Source organism: Physeter macrocephalus, chromosome 12 (genome assembly GCF_002837175.3).
Source record: "Physeter macrocephalus isolate SW-GA chromosome 12, ASM283717v5, whole genome shotgun sequence".
In the NCBI taxonomy this organism is placed as follows: Eukaryota; Metazoa; Chordata; class Mammalia; order Artiodactyla; family Physeteridae; genus Physeter; species Physeter macrocephalus.
The window spans coordinates 86214167-86233795 of NC_041225.1; the positions used below are offsets into that span (position 1 = coordinate 86214167).

The 19629-nt window shown below is 55.6% G+C and overlaps 1 long non-coding RNA gene across 17 annotated transcripts in view; it reads left to right on the plus strand.

Annotated features, from left to right (window-relative positions):
• Positions 1 to 432: 432 nt before the first annotated feature.
• The window catches only part of LOC114487340 (uncharacterized), a 78192-nt gene continuing 58995 nt past the window's right edge, over positions 433 to 19629 (plus strand). For 3 of the 17 annotated variants that reach the window (XR_003682363.2, XR_003682364.2, XR_003682365.2), the window contains exons 1-7: positions 436 to 683; positions 840 to 948; positions 2125 to 2243; positions 10109 to 10781; positions 11564 to 11713; positions 12551 to 12610; positions 13734 to 13819. This is a non-coding gene — a long non-coding RNA (uncharacterized lncRNA). Of the gene's footprint in view, positions 684 to 839; positions 949 to 2124; positions 2244 to 3365; positions 3428 to 10108; positions 10782 to 11563; positions 11714 to 12550; positions 12611 to 13733; positions 13824 to 17976; positions 18236 to 18281; positions 18413 to 18533; positions 18962 to 19629 lie in introns of those variants that run through there. The other 14 variants (XR_003682367.2, XR_008618918.1, XR_003682368.2 and 11 more) reach the window with 14 other exon arrangements.

Below are 19629 nucleotides of genomic sequence, written 5' to 3' on the forward strand. Positions count from 1 at the left end.
GGAAAGGTCAGAGTTGGGGCTCAGTCACTAGCAGGCCCTCTGAGCACTGCCTAGACCCCCCGTGGCTTCCCTCTGCACCCTGGTTGGCCCCCACGAGGTTGGCATGGAGCTCCTGAGAGCTTTTGACTTGGATTAAGGAGGAAGGGAGCGAAGTGAGGCAGCCCAGGGGTGGGCCGAGCTCTCCAGGCCCTCCTACCCCTGCTTACCCCTCCCTTCCTTTCTGCCCAGCCCCATTCATGCAAGAGTCTTTACAAAACACATTGTTTCACTTCTCTTGGGTATATGTCTCGGAGTGGAAAGCCTGAATCATACAGTAGGTGGATATTTAACCTTGGAACAAACTCACAGATAGTTTTTCAAAGTAGTTGTCCCAGTTCACATTCCCTCCAGCAACGTCATGGGTACTGGATGTTCCGCCTATTTGCCAACACTTGGTACGTTAGTCGTCTTAGATGAGGGCTGAGGTAGTGTGGGTTATACCAGCACAAAGAAAGGGACAGAGTTGAGAGTACAAGTGGAGAGTAAACCCAGAAGAGAAATTGGGTTCGGGGATGCTGTTTGAATCTCGCCTCCATTGGCTATCAGCCCTGTGACCTTCGGCAAGTACTTCACCCTGGCCACGCTTCCATTTTCTCACCTGGAAAACAAGGACATCACGTGTACCTTTGTTGAGATTAAACGAGGTAATGGATGTAAATGTATTTTCACAGTACTCGGCCCCAGGGCTCCTATTAGTCTATAGGGTCTTTGCATAAATTGGTTAAAGGTGCCCCCTTTCCTGGTTGACACAGCCCAGGGCCACGGTGCAGGAGCTGCATTTTGATGCTGTTGTTTCCTAGACAAGGAGCCTTGAGCAGCAGACCAACAGCACAATTATTTGCAGTGATTCTATTTGACCCACAAATTCTCAACAAAAGCACACGGAACAAACGAAGTTGAAAGGAGGAGGTGAGTGTATCTTCGGGGCCGGAGGGGTGGTGCTGTGTGTGTTGACCTCTCCCCCGTAGCCCTCTCACCTGCACTGGTAGCTTCCCCTACCCTCTACCACCTGCTCTTTTGAGTCTCGGAGACCTTGGGCACCAATCTCCAGGTCGAATCCCCCTGGGGGAAACGTCTTCGGAGTGTGGTATTCATATTGAGTCATAGAGAATCTTGCTTCAATTCATAGTCTGGTTCTTGGAAAAAATCCAGTGTCATGTGCTGTCTGTCCAGTGTCCAGATGTGCTTGAGGCAACAGCACTTGGTAACTGGATTTGGTCTTTGGAGGGAGACAGAAGCACAAAATAGTTGGGGTCCCCAGGAAATACGGCCAGAGTTTGCTGTTTATGGCAGGGAGATGCTGAGGGGCTAGAGACAAAATTGAAGGGCGCCGGCGCTATTTGCAATGTCTCTGGGTTTCTGAGGTGCAGCCATTGGTCGGGGAAGCATGTCTTCAGAAGGCAGGCATTCCTGCTGATCTCTCTGTGGCCCAAACGCACAGAAGGCCTGCACGCATGTGCCTAAAATGAACTCAAGGCAGGCAGCCTCAGCTCAGAACACAGAGCCTAGCAGACGAACAACTTGGCTGAAGCATGCCTTTGGATTTATGTGTCTACATCCTCATAAGGAGCCTTTCTTTACCTGAGGGACCTTGGGCCGGGCTCCTTTGATTATGAGAACAGCACAGTAAACTTTGTTTATGGACAGGCTATGATGGAAGGGGAAGCAGAGGCCCGCAGAGCTGGGGGCCGGGCAGCCCTGATAACCCCCCAGTGGAGAGCTTTGCCTCTGAGCCTTCTGTTCTCCAGCCTCAGCCCGGCACACAGTAGGACTTCCTGGTTGAATGACACGTGAGTCATTTCTGAGACACTCTGGTGAGTCACTGGAGAAGCAGTGTTACCAAGCTGTAATTTACCGGCGCCGTGGGGATTTCAGCCAAGCGCAGAGTGAGTGGGGCCTGCAGTTTCCTGTGTCCCCGGCCCCGCTCCCACACCCACCCCAGGATGTCCACCTGCTGGCTGGAAGTGGGGTTGGAAGGGAGAGGACACAGCAAACACCTTCCAGCCAGGTGAAGAGGAGGGAGATCAGCTTGCTCTTTAGGGTCACCCCCCATAGATCACAATGTACTGTTCTTTCCCTTTCCAGCATGAGTGAGGTTAGACTTCAGGAGAGCTCTGATCAGTGAAGGAAATGCAGTGGAACACACTTGGTCCGCTCTTCCCGGGCTGAGCTTTGCCAGGCCCAGAAGAGTTGGCCAGACACAGGTAGGACCCCAGGGAAGAAGGTGACAGTTCGGGTTAGGGGGCTGGGGCGAAGGGGGCAATGTTAGTGCGGAAAGGCCGCCTGGAAGAGGCCACTGTGGGAAGGGCTGGGCAGGGCTCAGTCTGGAAACACCCTCTCCACCCTCCCCTCTCCTGCGAACCCCGGGTGGAAACGCAGGCTGCTCTGCCCGCGTCCCGCGGCCTCTGAAGGTGAAAGTCACCTTCCGCTGCTCTCCCGACTGCCCGCTGCTGCGGTGGGGAAGCAGGCGACATAAATCCTTCCTCGTCCCTGTCCCGCGGCGCTTGCCTGCGCGGCGGCAGGGAGGAAACTCCGCCGGCTGTAAATCAACGTCCCCTCTGCGGGCCGCCTGCCCTCCATCACAGTGCTTTACGGCGCTGACACCGGCCAGGATTTAGTGGGCCAGCCGGGCTGAGGCCGCCTCATTGAAACGCCCCCCTCCACTGTCCCACCTCCTCCCTTGGAACCGAGGCCGCCCATAAATCCTGGAGATGCCTATTTGCATACCCATCTGCATATATTTGCCCCTCAAATTGCCTGCATCGGAACTCACAGCATCATCAGAGCCAGCCGGGACTGAGAGTTTCTGTTGTCCCAACTCTTGTTGGGGAAGGGGAAACTGAGGCTGGGGAGGGCTAGGGACCTATCTGTGGCACAGTGGAAGGCAGGGACCGAGTAGGGGTTTGGAGCAGGAACGATTTAGCAGAGGCTGGGAACATGTAAACCAGGGCCCCCTCTGGCTCCTTCCACCTCAAACTGGTGTCAGCCAAGACCAGGCCCCGGTCTGGATATGAATAATCTGTTGGGAAGGGCCACAGCCTGGTGGAGCCAGATTCTTCTACCTGCATGAGCCCCCTTGCCCCGCCCCTCAACACCGAAATGCAGCCACCACTGTGCTCAAGAGGATCACTCATTGGTTCAAGGATGGCTTCCCCGGGCTCCTTTGGCTGGGCCCTCTCCAAGGGTGAGTGAACACAAGCCCCTCCCTCATGCTCCCGTCTGCTCAGGGAGGCTCCGATCCTTCTGGGCTCTCAGGGAGAGGGAGAGCCATGGCGGGGCCAGCGGGCTTTGCTTCTCTTGACCCCAGGCCCCATTCTGTCTTCCAGGTAGAAGCCCCATGGGTGGGACCCAGTGCCCCCAGCTGGGTCCAGGGCTGGTTGGAGACCAGGTCAGGGAGCTGTCTGCCCAGGGAGGTTGCCTCTGGCCGTTCATGTCTGCCCCCTCCCCTGCCCCTGCTCCTGTGTCCCTCACCCCTGTGGTGTGTGCTTCATGTGTTTCTGATTGACTCACAAAAAATGCCTTCTCATCAGAGGCCTGTACTGCAAAAGTCTGGGGAGGGGCAGGCTGTGGGGGAAAGCTGCTACTCCTTCTGAGACGCGGAGTCCTGACAGGATTGGCCTGGCTTCTCCCGCGGGGGGCTCACGCCTTCCCGCCCCCAGGAGAGGACCTAGAAGGGCAGAGGTACTTGTCCCCAAATGTGGAGCCCTCCACTCAAAGTCCCCTTTCACTGCCCCAGCTCCCCTCTCCACACGGGCCCACCCCATCCCACCACCTGGAGGCTGGTAAACAAACCCCAAGCAGACAGAGTGGGGTAGAGACCCTGCGGGGCTGAGCCCTGACACCAACGCCTCTGCGTGGATCCTTCTCGGGTCCCTCCAGGGCTCTGTAGTGGGCAGCCCAGATGAGGCCCGCTGCCCGGGATGGGGCCGCACGTCCTCAGCACCCCAGCTCAGGGAGTCGTTGATGGTGTGGGTAGGCCGGGAGCGGGGATTGGAGCCAGGATGGTCAGAGGGGAGAGAGGCAGGAAGGGGAGGTCCCTGAGCCTGGGTACCACCTGGCTGCCCTGAGAATTAACCCCAGGCCACAACAGGAGAAGCATGGGAGCCCAGCCCTGGCAGCCCTGGCAGCCCTGGCAGCCCTGGCGGCGTGCGGGGGGAGGCCCGGACCCTAATCCCCCCTCCTTTCTGTTCTCCTTCTCCCCATCCCCTGCCCCTCCTCTCCACAGAGGTCCCGGGATTGTTCTGTTTTCTCTTCTCTCTTGAACTTCCAGTGGCCTCCCCTAGTTTGGGGAGAGGCAGGTCCTTCTCTCCAACCCCTGCCTTCAGGGAAAACTGGCCCAGATGAAGCGGACAGAGGGGATGTTTGGATGCCGAGACCCTGGAGAGCATCTCAGGGGAAGGGGGAGGGCAACAAAGATGAGCCCAAACTCTCTGTCTCTGCAGCCTTTTGACAAGAAAGAATAATAGTAAAGAATGGGATGTGGCCTCCTATTAGCTCCAGGATAGTGGGGAGCATAGAGGCAGGGGAATGGCTCGGAAGACCTCCCCAGAGCAACCCTGGCTAACATTTGCTGGGATTCTTAGAAAGCATTGCACAGACTTTGTGGCGGCACGGCAGCAGAAGGGCCCCCCATCTGGAAGCCTTTAAGGTCTCCCTCCCCCTCTTCTCCAAATAGCTTGTTCCCAGAAAACAGGAGGAGAAGTTACCGAACAACAAGCTGGGGCTTCCTGTGGGGCTGGTGGCCCCCTCCCTGCCTCGGTCGTAGCACACCAGGCCCTCGCCCGCCCCCCAGACTCTGCTCAGCAGGGACCCCTGCCAGTTACACATCACAGGGCTGGTTCCTGTCACCTCTGCCACCATCTGGGGGCACAGCTCACCTCCCCCAGGAAGCCCTCCGGAGCCTCCTCTCTGCATTCTGGTAACTGCTTCACTTCCTTTGTGAGCACACATACCCAGCCTCTGTGTGTGCCCTTGTTCTGGTCCACGTCTGTTGGTCTATTTGCAATTGTTCTCTCTTTTCATCCGGTCTGGGCTGGAGGAGTATTTAGGTGTTGGTGAGCCCTCCCTTTCCATTTTGCGTAATGGAAAATTGAGGCCCAGAGAGGCCAAATGACTTGCCCCAACGCAAACAGAGCCAGATGTAGACCCCAGCTTGCTTTATCCCAGTCCAGGGGTCCGTTGCCCTCACACCATGTCCATTTGGCTGTGCCTTTCTCCCCAGGATGACAGCACAGCCCCAAAGAGAGCTCCCAAGTTCTGGTTTGCTGGCTTGATGTGCAGCTGGGGCACAGCCAAAGTGCTGCCTGGGTGCAGAAGCTGCCAGAAACTGAGGGGCAGAGACCTTGGGGAGGTAGCAGAACTGGCCACTGGCCAGGGGAGGTATGGTCTTCAGAGGAAGGAGTTGCAGCCCACCGATGCCAACCCCTACCCGGAGGGCCTGGCAGCCCGGCCTGCGTGCTGACAGGCCAATCTGGCTCCTGACCTGCTCACTTGGCATCTGAGGGCATCACCTTGGAATGAAAAATCTCCAACAAAAAGAGGTTTTTAACTTTTAGATAAGCAGAGTTCAGTTTTAGGTGGCACTCTGGCCCTTGAAGATCTCACCAGAAATACAGTGACTGCTGGGCCTCAGTTTCCTCATCTTTAAAATGGGGATGAGAGCACCGGGGCTTCAGGAGGAAGATGGAAATGGGCTTTGAAGGATAGGAAGGAAGAGGCAGGAGAGCCTTCTAGAGCAAAGCATGAGCAAAGATTCAGAGGGGTGAGTGGGCACTGACTGTGAACGTGGAGCAAGCCAGGCTCTGTCACTCTTACCAGGTGTGTGACCTGGGACAAGTTCCTTAATTTGTCTGTGCCTCAGTTTCTCACCTGTATAATGAGGATTACAGTAGCACCTACCTGAGGCCATAGTTTAGGCCATATTTGTAAACATGAGGTAATATTTGTAAAACTCTTGTAGCAGTGCCTAACACATTGTAAGTACCCTCTGAGAGGCATACTTATTTCTACTCATTTATTTAACAACACCGTTTTCTTTGTACTATCCATTTTACTTCCTATAAGCAACACAAGGTGGCGTTTACTCTGGCCTGTGACTTACGGATCCTGGGCCCGAGGGCCTTTCAGGGAGGGAGATCCTGGGACTTGTGCACTCCGGCCTCCTCACACAAGATGCTGTCCACGTCTGGAAGACCTCCCATGCCTCCCTGAATTCTTCCCAGGGTTGTTAGGGAGGGGAGCTCTTCTGTGCCTCTGGGGCTGGGAGGGGGCCCGGGATGGGTGGGGGTGGGTTGGGGGAGGGCTGTTAGTCCCCAGGCTCCAGAGTCCAGCCTGAGTCTCAGCGTCCAGTCCCACTGTGTCCATGACCACGGCATGGTCGGGGAGGGGTCTAAAGAGCAGGCCACTCTCTCAGGGCGTACCGACCTACGTCAAGGACCAGAAAGGCCACGAGTCCCTGACTCTGAGGGCAGCCTGGGTAGAGGGGCCGGGGGTGTGGGGAGGGGGCGTGTGTGACCGTGGATCACAGCTCCAAGTGAGAAATAAGCAGGAGCAGACAGAGCCCAGAGCACAAAGTTCCTGTTTTCACGCAAATGTCTGGGACAATAAAAGTCAGGGGGGCAGCCAGCGTGGGGTGCGGGGTGGGGATGGAGGGAAACAGAGATGGAAATAGGGTGGGGTGTGAAAGGAAGATGCCGCGCGTTGGCAGAATTAGCTCTCATTCAGAGCTGCTGTTGAACTGGTTGGGGATGGAGGTGGCCTTTGCAGCCCCCTGCCCAGGGCCTGTGGCCAGCCTGCTAGGGCCCAGGCTGGGCCCGGGAGAGTGGGGAGGGTCTGGGCCTGTGCCTGCTCTGGACAGCCTGACAGCAAGTGCTCTTCGGAGCTGACTGCGTTTCCTGGCCTTTGATGCCTGGGATCAAAGCAGTGCCAAGCCCTCCTGCCTTGCCAGCTCCTGGCAGCTCCTCCCTGCACTCGGGGTCCCGTCTGTGTGGTCGTGGTGGCTTGTGGGGGCAGGCCAGCCTGGCATTCGTGGCAGGCCCCAAGTGAGCGAGAGGGGCTGAGACGTGAGCTCTTTCCCACTCTGCGGCTGCCGGGAGCTCCAGCTGTGGGTGCATCCACTGGCTGTGCTTGTCACGCTGGCTCTATGTCCTCAGACACCCAGGGGTTGGACCCGGAGGTCACTAACACCAGGTCATGGGGGGTTGGGGGTGGGCATACATGGCCCGGATCAAGGGCAAGAGCCAAGGCTGGAAACCCGCAGCCTGTGGAGATGGCACGGGGTCTGTTTGGCTGTAGCAAGAAAGGGCTATAACGTTGGTCATGCAAACCAGTCTTTCACGGGATCCCGGCTGGGCGGAGCTTGGAGTTGGTTTAGGGGAGGGTCCCTACACAGCCCTTCCTTCCTCCGAAGGATCCCTTAACCTCCTACTGACCATACAGGCTGGGGGATCTTCCACTCCCCTGCTCTTGTTTCCACCTGACCTGAGCCCCCCACGGGGAACTAGCCCCAGGGGCATTCACTGCTGCCATCCTGCTCTGAGTGTCCAAGGATGCACCGTGTAGATTTGTAAGGGTCCCACACTCCCCTGGGGAGCTTTCCTGGATCTTTTTGCCCGTGGTGCCCTTGGGAGGGCTTCAAGTTCAAGTTGCTGCCTCAGCTCCAAGTTGCTGCCTCAGCTCAGGGCAAACCATTTCTTGCTTGGCTTCTTCCACCCACGTGTCTGTCAGCTGGCACTGCCTCAGTTTCCCTTCGGCAGAAGTGTGCCAAGGGATGCTAGGCAGGGGGCAGGGAGAGAGTCGGAGGTGGGCAGTGTGGAAGCTCCGAAAGGAAGGCAGAAGCTGCTGCGATCACAGACCTGCAGGTCCTGGGGGAGGGGTCTTGGACAGAGCGATGGTGGGGCTCCTGCCGGCCCACGTGCCTGCAGTGGGGCCCTGGCTCTCTGTGGTGCCTGCCCATGTGGAGAGGATTAGGGCCCGGAAAGACACGTTTTCCTGCCTTTCTTCTTGGAAGGAGGATCAAGGGGACCTGGTGACAGCCCAGAGATTCTGGGCATGTGGACAGGCCCACTTCCCTTCCTGTCCATCTCCCAGGCAGCCTGGGAGATGCACACCATCTGCTGGCAGCCCCGAGCCTCGAGCCCCCAGCCAGCTTGGAGAAGAAGCTGCGGGCAGACCTGCCTTTCCATTCCCGGAGCCCCCAGCTGAGAGGAAGCATTGGGCTGGGGGCTTGATGGAAATAAGGCAGCAGGTAGTATGCACAATAGTTATTGGGCTTAGTGGACCTGAGCAAAGTTGGTCAGGGGCTGCAAAGATGTAGGGACCCCTCCCACCCCGGCTTCCCTTTGCCCTTTAGATCCAGGAGCCAGCACTGGTCCAGGGGAAGGAGTTACAGGACTTGTTGGCTCCAGAAGGTGGACTTGGGACTGGGGCTGAGGGGGATCTTGGGATCCTGTTCTTGTCTGGGTTTGTGTGTGGCAAGTGGGGGAGGAATTTTTATTGAATTTGTTACAATATTGCTTCTGTTTTATGCTTTGGTTTTTTGGCTGCAAGGCATGTGGGATCTTATCTCCCCCACCAGAGATCGAACCCCCTGCAATGGAAGGTGAAGTCTTAACCACTGGACCGCCAGGGAAGTCCCTATGTATATTTTTAAAATAGGACCCGAGAGAGAGTTCTGGAACACACCACAAGAGACCTCTCTCGATGGTGACTGGGATCTGGATCTGCTTGTTTCTAACAATTACAAATCTACTTCGTAGTCCTTGGATCCAATTCATTGATGAGGACATTGTGATGTAATAAAAAAGATATATTTGGTCTTTGTCTCCAGTTCTTGGCAGAGCTCCTAAAACTCTTGTATTGATAACTTCCTAAGTAATAGAGCAGTAGGGGTATCTTTTGTTATAATATTTGGGGTTTGTTTCCAGTTCCTGAAATCAGCTCCAAAGCAATAAAGGGAAGAGTGTCTTTTATTATTCATAACAAACCCCGCTCAAGCCTGTGAGGATGGGGGCTGGTTGCAGGGGAACCAACCAGGTGACTAGAGTTGGCAATTTCTGACCTCCAGGGAGGGGAGAGGGGCTGCAGTTGACCGTTAATGGCCAATGATTTAATCAATTATTCCTATGTAATAAAGCCTCCATAAAAGATCTTTTTTTTTTTTTTTTCCGGTACGTGGGCCTCTCACTGTCGTGGCCTCTCCCGTTGCGGAGCACAGGCTCCGGACGCGCAGGCTCAGCGGCCATGGCTCACGGGCCCAGCCGCTCCGCGGCATGTGAGATCTTCCCGGACCGGGGCACGAACCCGTGTCCCCTGCATCGGCAGGCGGACTCTCAACCACTGCGCCACCAGGGAAGCCCAGGGGGGAGGAATCCTTAAACCCAGATGCACGCACACACGTGCGCGCGCGCGCGCACGCACACACACACACTCACACTTCTATGAAGATGGTGTCCAGCTTAGTGCTTGCATTTGGTAGGTAGGCAAATAAATATTGGGTGAATGGACGGTTGAATTAGAGAATGAACAGCCCCCAAAGTTCTAGCCCACAGGGCTTTTCTTCCTCTGTACTCAGAGCCTTAGTTTTTGAGGCTCTTTCATTCTTTATTCCCGGCTGGTGATATATACTGGGTTATCTGGAGTGCTGACTTCTCGGTGGCTGGTTGTTCTCTAATTCTTAGCATAGAATTAAATTGTGGCTTCCTGGGATAGGAGCTTTGATCTCACCCCAACAAAGTTCCCTTATACTGGGCTTGGTCTTCTTCCAGTCCCTGCTACTGATTTCTTGGGGCATCTGCTGTGCCATGCAGAGTTTGGGGTTGGGCACAGAGACGGCAATTACCATTCTAGTCTGAGCCGTGCCCCTGGAGCGTGGTTTAGGGGACTAGGAAAGCTCAGGGGCCAGGCAGAATTAGGACTGGAACAGGAATTTCTAACCTGGGAATATGTGTGAGGCCAGGCACGTCCCACCCCCACCCCTCAAACCCTCTCTGCTCCGCGTGATGTGTGTGAGAGTGTGCTCAAGAGCACATTCGAGAATGAAATTAAAGATATTTAATTTTGGTCCGCACAGGGATGGAGCAGTCGGAATGGACACCAGGCAGAAGCAGCTGGTCATCGTCAGCCCCGTGGCACCCTTTGGCCTCTCCTCTGGCCTCCCCATTTCTCCTCTCCCTTCCCTGCCCCTCTCCTTCCATCCCCTCCACTCCACTCTCTCCCCTTCCTCCTTCTGCCTCTGGGGTACCGCAGATTGGCTGGTACCTGTTCTGTGTCGAAATTGCCCATCACCAAGGGGCTAGAAACTTTCATGCTGGCCCTGGGCCCAAGCTCACGGGCTGACTGTGTCTCCTCCTCTCCTCTGAGACCTCAGCATAGGTGGACGTGGCAAGCTTGGTTACGTGAGGGAGGAGGGGTTGGAGACCTTGGTCACCGGCCAGCTGTGGGGTTCGGAGACTCTGAACTTGGTTTTCGCGCTGTTACTCCGCAGAAACCCTCTTTGGAAGTGACTCGCTGTGACCGAAACCTCTCTGCCACACACCCACCAGGATTCTGAAGGGTCCCTCTTCCCGAGCCAGGTGGCCCTGGGTCGCCGAGCAGCAGGGGGCAGGGAAGGGGCTGGGACCTGCCCCGTGACGGACCCTGTGCCCGGCGCCTCAGCTGAGCACCGCTGTGCTCGCCGTGTGTCTGGCTGTGTACATGCACTCGTGTGCGCTAGAGTCGGCCTGCGTGCGCACACATGCACGCACGTGAGTCTGTCTGGGGATGACGTGCCAGCGTGTGCATGCTCACAAACGGGAGGCTTGGCTGGGAAACTGGAATCTCCCCCTCCCAGGCCTCAACCCCTGCTCCCTGGGGCCCTGGTGGAGGAGAACACAGAGTCCCCAAATCCCGAGATCTGGGACGGTGGCTTCTGTCAGATTCCACCCCCTTCCCCTTTCTTGACACAAATAGCTTGTGGAACAAAGGGAGCTGGGGATTTGGATTATTTATACAGTCAACATTAAGCAACTTGTGGTCTATTTAAATTCTTCTTTATTAGGCCGGGAAATTCCATGGCAAACACTCAGGCAGTAAGGAAACCTCCAACACGGCAGCTCCCACCCAGCTCCGCTGTTGCCATTTGGGTCCTCATCTCCTTTCCTGCTCCCGACCTCTGACCCCTGCTTCTTCCATTCAGGCTCCCGGAGGCCATGCCCAGCCCCGGCTTCCCTGCCTGCACGCCCTCCGGATTCGCGCTCCATCCTTCCTATCCCTTCAACCTCCATCTCTCAAACCTCTACCCCAGGCCCCCTGCCCCATGCCTCCCATGCTTTCTGTGACTTGGGAGGGGCGGCCAGATACCCCGCCTTACGCTTCAGTGACAGCTCTGCCGCGGCAGTGTGGGGACTCGAGTCAGGCTTGGGAGAAGATGGGAGGGGCAGGTTGTGGGCCTGTGCACGCCTGTGCTCCAGAGGCTCAGAGGACCTCTGCTCTCAGAGGTGCCTCTAGTAGACAGCTTGGGTAGCGAACGAAAGGGTCCTACCAACAGGACGAGCCACCAGTGACTTCCAGCCGGTGACGGCCTGAGACAAGTTGTAGGACCTGATGCTGATCCTGAAGCCGGGCACTGTGCTGTCTGTCACCTGCGTGACAGCTGGGGCTCTTGGCCTGAGGCTGCAGCAGATTTGTCTGGGCTCCGGTAAGGGAGGTGTGAAGTGTTAGGTCAAGGGCAGTGATGAGCCCTGGGGGTCGGGGGTGGGGGTGAGTGGGAGGTCCCTGAGGCAGCAGGGCTGGGAGGGCCCCAGCGTCCTGGGAAGGGAGGTAGCTAGAGCCACGTTAGCTGTGTTCTTCAACATTTCTCCCGTGAGGCCCCAGGGCCTGCCTAGCTCTGGAACCCGAGGCTGGAAGAGTCAGGGAGGCGGATTCTGGCCCCTGGAGGGCACGGAAGCTCTTTTGCTCCTTCAGAGCTGTCAAAAGCGCTCTTGGATGCCTTCCGATGTTGGGGTTTGCATCCCCAGAAGTGCTCCAGCAGAAGCTGGTAATGCCCGGAGGGGATCCTGGCATGGGTGCCATTGGGCCAGGTGGCCTTTCCAATGTCTCTCCTCCTCTGGCTGCTGTGATTACACGTGGAGCCGGGCAGGGTCTGGGGCAGAGGAGGGGCTGAGGGTGGGGGGAGCACAGAGACTGCAAGATCCCTTCAGAGGGGACAGCCTCTGGGCTGAGGCTCTGCAGGGCTGGTCTCTTCTCCCCTGCAGAGGGCCCTCCGTCCTCTATCTCCAGGCTGTGACCCCAAAGACTTGCCCCAGAGCAGATGTGGCCGAGGACAGAAGGAAAGCTTGGGAAAGGGGAGGGAAGGGGGGAATGAGAACCAGGAGAGCGCCCCGGGGTCCTGGAGGATCCCAGTGCGCATCCTGTGTCTCCTGGTCCTGGGCGGGTGCAGGTGCCCCTCTCCTAGCCCTCAGCTCCTGGGGGCCCTCCTGTCGTGGCTCTTACCTCTGGTGAAAGCTCCTCTCTCCTTGTTTCTCTCTTCAACTAGACTGCGATCCCCTGAGGACAGAGACTGCATTCACCTTGTAGCCCAGAGCCTGGCATGCAGGTAACAGCAGGAGCTTCATAAATGCTTCCTGAACTCCAAGAAATGGCTCTTTCAGGGGTTCTGGCCCAGCCCAGTCCTTCACCTTCCCCCCATAACCTCAGCCCCAGAATCCCTTCCCTTTCATGCCTTTCCCAGGGGACAGAGCCTGTGCCCAGATAGAGAGGAGCCCACTGAGGGCTCAGAGGCGTATCTTGAACCTCTCCTGATGGCCGGCTGTGCTGGGAGATGGGGGGACACACCTCAAGGGTTTGGGGGGGATGTCACCAGGGAGGCGAAGAGGTAAAGGTCACCGTGCCCGACTCCATCCTCTGGAGACCGGGCCAAGGCTTCAGCTCTTGTTTAAGTTGGTGTTAGGGTTATGGATAAGCAACGCGTCCCCCTCCAGGCAGACAGGTCAGGGGCTGAGAAGCTACCCCTTTCTCAGATCGCAGTGTGACAACCTCTGTCTCCAAACAGCAGCCGGAGAGGGTGGGGAGACAGACCTAGACCTTGCTGCCAATTATCACCTCGATGTCGGCCCTGCCCTCTGGGCCTGTCCCTGCTGCCACCTCTGGGCCTGTGTTTCTGATTAGCGGGCCCCAGCTGTGCAGCATTAGTTGCATTTTTCCAGGATGAATCTTGTTTGTGACTTCCTGCCACGGGTCTGAACCAGCTGCCTGCCTTTGCTGCCTGCTTCTCATCCCCGTCCCCTGGGCTGCCCCAAATGCCCTCACTCCCAGGGATCTCCTCCTCGAGGGGACAATGAGGTCGCACCCCCCTCTGAGGGGTTTGTCTCCTGCGTGGAGGGAGATGTCCCTTAGGCTTCCTGGGGGCAGCTCAGGGCAAAACCGCTGCTCACAAGCGGAATCCATTTAGCTTCTCAGATGTGTGGTCTTCAGAGTGGGTGACAGGGTCCCAGACCTTAGCAGACATGCAGATGCCACCGGGCAAGGAGAGAGCAGGTTAAGGCCAGGGAGGTGTTTGGATAGGGCTGAGAAAGTTGCTTAGGGAAGTCTCCAAGACAAGGAGCATCACCTTCTGGCTTCCTGGGGTCTGTCCTCTGCCCTGTCATGGTCTTGATTTGGTGGAGCCAGTCTCCAGCTGAAGCCTCGAGCTGCATTAGCCTTTTTCTCTGGTTTTGCAGTGTGCTTCTTGTGAGCTCTTCAGCGAAGACACCAACTCAACACACTCAGCACCCTCATGAGAGGTAGTGGGCTCCCTCTCCAGCAGGTATGTAAGTATGAGCTGGAGAATAAAATCTTTTATGTTCATAGTGGTCTTTATATCACATGTGATCCTCACTGCATCCCTGTAAGGGGGCAGGGCAGGGATAGGGGTGATCTTTATGATTTTCAGAGGAGGAAACAGGCTGGAAGGAAGGAGGGAGTGAGTGAGTGAGTGCTGAAGTCTGGGCTAAGACCCAGATGTGAGGCCCACATAGTTCAGTGTGAGTTTAATCAATATGCCTCCTCTCGGAGTCCAACCCAACTCCGAAAGACTATAAGCCTAGAGCCCAGCCTGGCCACTGGTGCATCCTCTCCCCTCTCTCCCTGCCTCCCAGCTTCCTGGCTGATACCCGCAAACAGTCTGACAGCCCCATCCCAGGCAAGCCTGATTCTGACTGTCCCTCCTTGTCCCAACAGCCTGCCCTCAGCCATAGCCTCTAGTCTCTGCCAGGATCTGTGATCTGGGACAGATCTCTGGAAAGCAAAACCCTAGAGGATTCTTGAGGCTGTCAGCATCCTGAATAGGAGGTCCACAGAGGGCAGCTCACTTCTGTATCCCCACTGCCCAGAGCAGGCCTGGCATATGGGACAACTCAGGCTGGAGAGTGGGCCAAGCAGCTGGAAGATTTGGAGCCGAGAGTGACCTAGAGAAGCGGCTACATCTGGCACTGGGGACACCAGGGAGTCAGGGAGACCTGCTCACTCTGGGAAGGAGGCAGAGGCTGGAGGTGGGTGGCGCAAGCCCTCCCTGGGGACAGGAGGCTTGTGTACCAGGAGCATGTGGCTCTTGAAAATGCTGCCTGGAGAAGGGCCGTCAGCAGCCCTGTGTGCCAGACACTCTTGGTGGGATAACCTTCTCTCGTGGCCTTAGGGGCAGGGCTGCTGAGAGGGGACCAGATGCTGCTGGGAGCTGGGGGCTGCCACAGGCTGCCTCTCATCTGGACCACTGCAGGGGTGCAGTGTTCCAGCCCAGAACCCATTCCAGGAGCCCCAGCCAGCAGCTAGGCTCCTGAGACATGGGCCCATCACCTCTCTCAAACACCCTTAGAGAGTTTTCTGGACCAATTTGGTGGGTGGTGTCGGGCAGGGGACAGAGCCTCTGCCCTGGGGAAGCCTCTGTCCCAACCAGGGAGATGTTGCCTCTGCCCTCAGGCTCCTCTGCAGTTTATGATGTGTTGACATATCATAACCCTCAGGTTTCCTTTGCCCTGGAACTAAAGGTTTTATTCCTTCAATTCTTTAGTTATTTTAGGCAAATGTGAGCTGTCTCTCTAATTATCTGCAAGGAACTGCCAACAGCTACATTTGGCTATATTGAGACTATGAATGAAACTTGTGTTTGTCTCTCACAGGCTTGGTTGGTTTTAGTCTTTACTGTCCCTTGGATGGCTGGTGGCAGAGTGCTGTGTGTGCTGATCAGCTAATGGGAACACAGTGTCAGTTTGCCTGGGCCATGTTCAACGGGATCTTGGACCAGGGTGGACCCATGTCAAACTTTTGCATGAGAAACAAATTTCCCTGTTGGAAGACAACTCCTTCAGCCCCCATCACATACCTGTGGAGACAGGGAGTGCCCTCTCTGCTAGTCAATTTTAAGTTCTCTCATTTGCTCTAGGGCTACAGGCCAGGCCAGGGGTCACTGAAGGTTCTCCTCCAGGATCAGCTCTTGCGGGGTCCCCCAGAGCCCCCTGGTGGTCACTATGAAAGAGTGCTGCTCTCCCCAGGGATTCTCTTACAGCCCCCAAGTGGAAAAAGGGAGCTTCTTCCCTTGGCAAGGGCTCCCCTGTGCTAGGCCTGTGGCTGCCAAAGGGCCCTGAGTTAGAGTTTCCTTGCTGCCCATCAGGCATAAGGTCAAGGCCCATTCCCATCTCCATGCACTGATCCTCTTTGGGCACCTCTTCTGAACAACCTTACCCCACCCTGCCAAGTCCTGACACACCCAGAACCAGCGTAGAGCTCAGGGTAGACTTGAGCTTCCCTGCGCTGTAAGGCCCCACCTTCTAAGAGGGGCTCAGCCTTCATTGCAAGGAAGAAGGGACCAAGGACTGAGGAAAGACAGAGGAAAGACAGAAAGCAAGGCAATGTCATCCTTGCCTGCCAAGAGGCTGGGGTCCCTTTTTACTATCTAACCAGATAGCTCAGCCTACGAGCAAACCTGTCCTGGGCTGAAGTATCCTGGTCATTGTGGGTTCAAAGGAGAGGAGGCCTTTATCATACTTGAGAGACCAGAGGAAGAAGTATAACTTTCCTAGTTCTTGGCTTGGAACGTAGCTACCTGCAGCCCCAGTGGTGGGGGCTCTGAAGAAGGACCTTCCATCTTCCCCATCACCAGCCATAGCACCGTGTCCATATCCATCTTTCCGACCGAAGCCATTCAAAGCCATGTCTTGATAGGAGGAGCAGGAGGTGGCTCTTCCATAACAGTAGAGTCTAGGCTATGACTTTAAATTAGACTCATTGCACAGTTGGGGATAATGGAAGGGAAGCAAGGGGCCAGTTGGGTTCCAGTCAGTCCTTGGGCCAATTCCATGAGACCAGGGTACTCTAGCCCAGCAGCAGGCCTGGGAGTACAAGAATGGTCTCCGGACCCCCCTCATGTCCTGTGGTCTGTCCTGCCATAGACAATAGGCAGTGTGGGCTTGTCCCATGGCCCTTGCATGGCAAGAGAGCACCACATTGGTTCAGTCTGGGCTTTTCATCTTTCAATAGCACCATAGCAGGAAGTTGTGGGCCTGTCCATTTACTTTATACGGCCTGCCCCAGCCTGAGCTGAAACCCACGCCTGCAAGTCTTTTGTGTAGCCCTTGGGGTTTCCTCTTCAGCCCTCTGGCAAAAAACCACTCCAACAAAAACCTAGCTCCTCAAGAACTTGCTGTAATTTATAGGCACAAAGCAGCCCAAATCCATGCAGAGAAAAGTAACATTCTTCCCCAAGAAGCAACTCAGCCAGTTGAGAGAGAAAGGGGGAGAAAGAGGGAGCAAGGAAAGAGGGAGAGAGGAGAGAGAGAAATATTCTGCTAAAAGATTTACTCATTTACAAAATAAACTGGTGAAAGACAAAGAGGAAAGCAGAAAGCGAGCAGATGTTATCCTCACAGCCTTCAGTCTAAGGGTGACCAGTCGTCTCCAAGGACAGGGGGTGCCTTCGGACAAAGGATGGCTACTCGTTTTTATTTGCCCAAATGGTGGTTTTCCTGGGACAAAGGGACACGTTTTTCTCGAAAGGAATTCAAGCCACTTTCTTTAGAGAAGCCCAGAAAGATTTGCAACTTTTTAATGAGTTTTCCTAGCCTTTACACCGTCATACAATTTAACTTTTATAATAAACTGGGGACGTTAGGTTTTATCATCCCCATTTTACGAATGAAGAAGCTAAGGTTTGGGAGGTTACTTGGCTTCTACTCTGATGAGGTAACAGAAGGAGGCAGGAGGCAGAGCTAGGTCTGCAGCCTCCAGAGCCCACACTGGGGGATTGGGGGTAGGAACAGGGGGACCCCAGAACTCAGAGGACATCAAGTCAAGAGAAAAGGCCAAGTGGGGCTGCATGGGCATGGGAGGGGTTAAGTGCCATACTGCAGAGGCAGTCTTTTCAACACCACCCCTTCCCCCTTTTTTCTCTTCCTCTTCCACTGAGTTGACCTTTAAATTGCAGCATCAGCTGCTGTGCCAGACACGCTGCGATTTCCCCCCACTCCATCTGCCTAGCCTTCCTACTGGCGCAGTCGCTCCTCTTGCTGCTTTCCCCTCCCTCTTTTCTGCTCCATCCGTCTCCCTCCTCTGCCCGTCCCATTCACAAAATCCCAGCATCACAGGAGGCCCTGCTGCAGGTGGGCAATACTGGTCCCCACCCTTCTCCGCACTCTCTACCCCGCCGCCCTGCTCTGGGGTTGGCAGCCAGGAAAATCTCCTCTGCGCAGACCTGTTCCCGCCTCACTTCCTCTGGCCCCAAAACCTTCACGCCAGCCCGCCCCACTGTTTCCCCAGCCCCAGCTCTTTCTGCTTCCCCGTCTGCCCCAGCCTCGCCCCTCCCAAAAGCCTCACGCAGGGATGTACCCTCTGCGTAATGTTCATTTGCATTTGGCCCAAGGCCTAAACGATATTTTTTACCATGACTGTAGGATACAGCAGACATTAAATCTTATTGGTTTAATTTTCTTCCAGATAATAGTACAGCCTTTGATTTTTTTCCCCCCCAAACTATGGAAAAAGTGTCAAAGAAAAGTGGAACATTAATCAAGGGACTTTGATGAAAAGAATGAACGTGTTTTCCTAAGAGCCCAACATGTGGTGCAGCTGTTGGTGGATGTTTAAATGACATTTTTCATATGTTGCTATAAAAAAAAAATCTCTCTGAGTTGATTCTGCAAATATATTCCAATTTGCTACAAGGCCAGTGGTTTTAAAATTATTTAGAAATAAAATGTGTTTATGATTTCTGCTCTACTTTGTATATTTGTCTGCTGCAGGCTTCTTTCCTTTGAGGAGGGCCTAGCCTGTCTCTCCCAGAAGCTGTGGCCCTCTTAAGACAGAAACATTCAGCTTTGGCCTAGCACGTCACTCTGTCCCAGAGGCTTAAACTGTGGCAGGAGGGATTTAGGTGAGGAAGAAAAACAAGGTGATGGGGAACGTCATTATGTTTTGAAAGGTCTGGGGAAACCTTTGTAAAAGGCATGATTTCTCCCGTGTAAGAGAAAATAATTAACTCATTCAACTCCTAGGTTCCCTTAGAAGCCTGAACACCTGAGTGAGGGAAAGCCAGAGGCCAGAAAACCTTGGCCTTCAGCCTCTCACATGTGGAGGGAGCCCCAGACTCTCTTGGGCTGGGGGAGACCTGAGTTTTCTCTTCATTTTTGGAGCCCACTGAGCTGGAAGATCCTTGGGACGAAGCTCCCCTCCCACCCTGCTGGGATTCCTCCCTCGGAAGATCCTTTAGAGCTTTCCAGACTCCTGCCTTCTGAAGGAACAGCTTCTTCTCTCTGAACAGTGCCATCTTTGGGAACTTGACCAACCCTAATATCAGGGGAGGGAGAGAGACTTCTGATAGACTCCCTTTTGAGTGTGCACACCAAGGTTGTTCTGTCCCCGGCTCTCTGACCACAGGGGCAAAGCCTGGCCGGCAGCAGTGGGGTACATAAATTAAGTTCCAGACAGGGAGAGGCCCCACAGATCCTCCCCAGGGCCAGGAAGGCACATGGCCTGGAGGCTTGCAGTCCTTCCCCAGATGGGGCAGCCCCTGGGGGAGATGGACTAAGGCCTGAAGGCCTCACCGGCCTGGCCTGGGCCCTACACTCGCAGTGGTCCTGTCCTAGCTGGCCAGTGGGGGGCACACTCTCCCTAGTTTTCCCGTCTCCATGGTGATTATCAAGGACCTGAGGGAATATGCAGGGGTGCTGGTGCCTCTCCCCTGCCAGGAGCTTCCTGGGGGTGGGGGGGGGGGCCTTCACCCTCTGTCCGGGGCCATCTCCAGACTCCCAGCTGCTCTGTCCTCCTGTACTGGCCTTTGGCTTCCCTGGCATGTCCTCACAGGGTCTTACCCGGAGAAAACCTTTTATGGGGTATATGCGGTTTGGGTGAGGGAAGATGTCTGCCCAGACCCAGGGCCGAGATGACAGCTGTTGAATTCCTTCGACTCTGAGCTCAAGCCCGAGCTCAAGCCTCCCTTCCTTTCAGATCAGCCTCCTCTTCCCTCCTAATCTTGTGTCCCCCTCTTCCTACCCAACTTGCTCAGTTCCACACGGTCTCTCGAGTGTCCAGCCCAGTCCTGCCTCTGTGTCTCAGCACCAGTGAAAGGCCTCTTGCAGGCCCAGCAGAGGC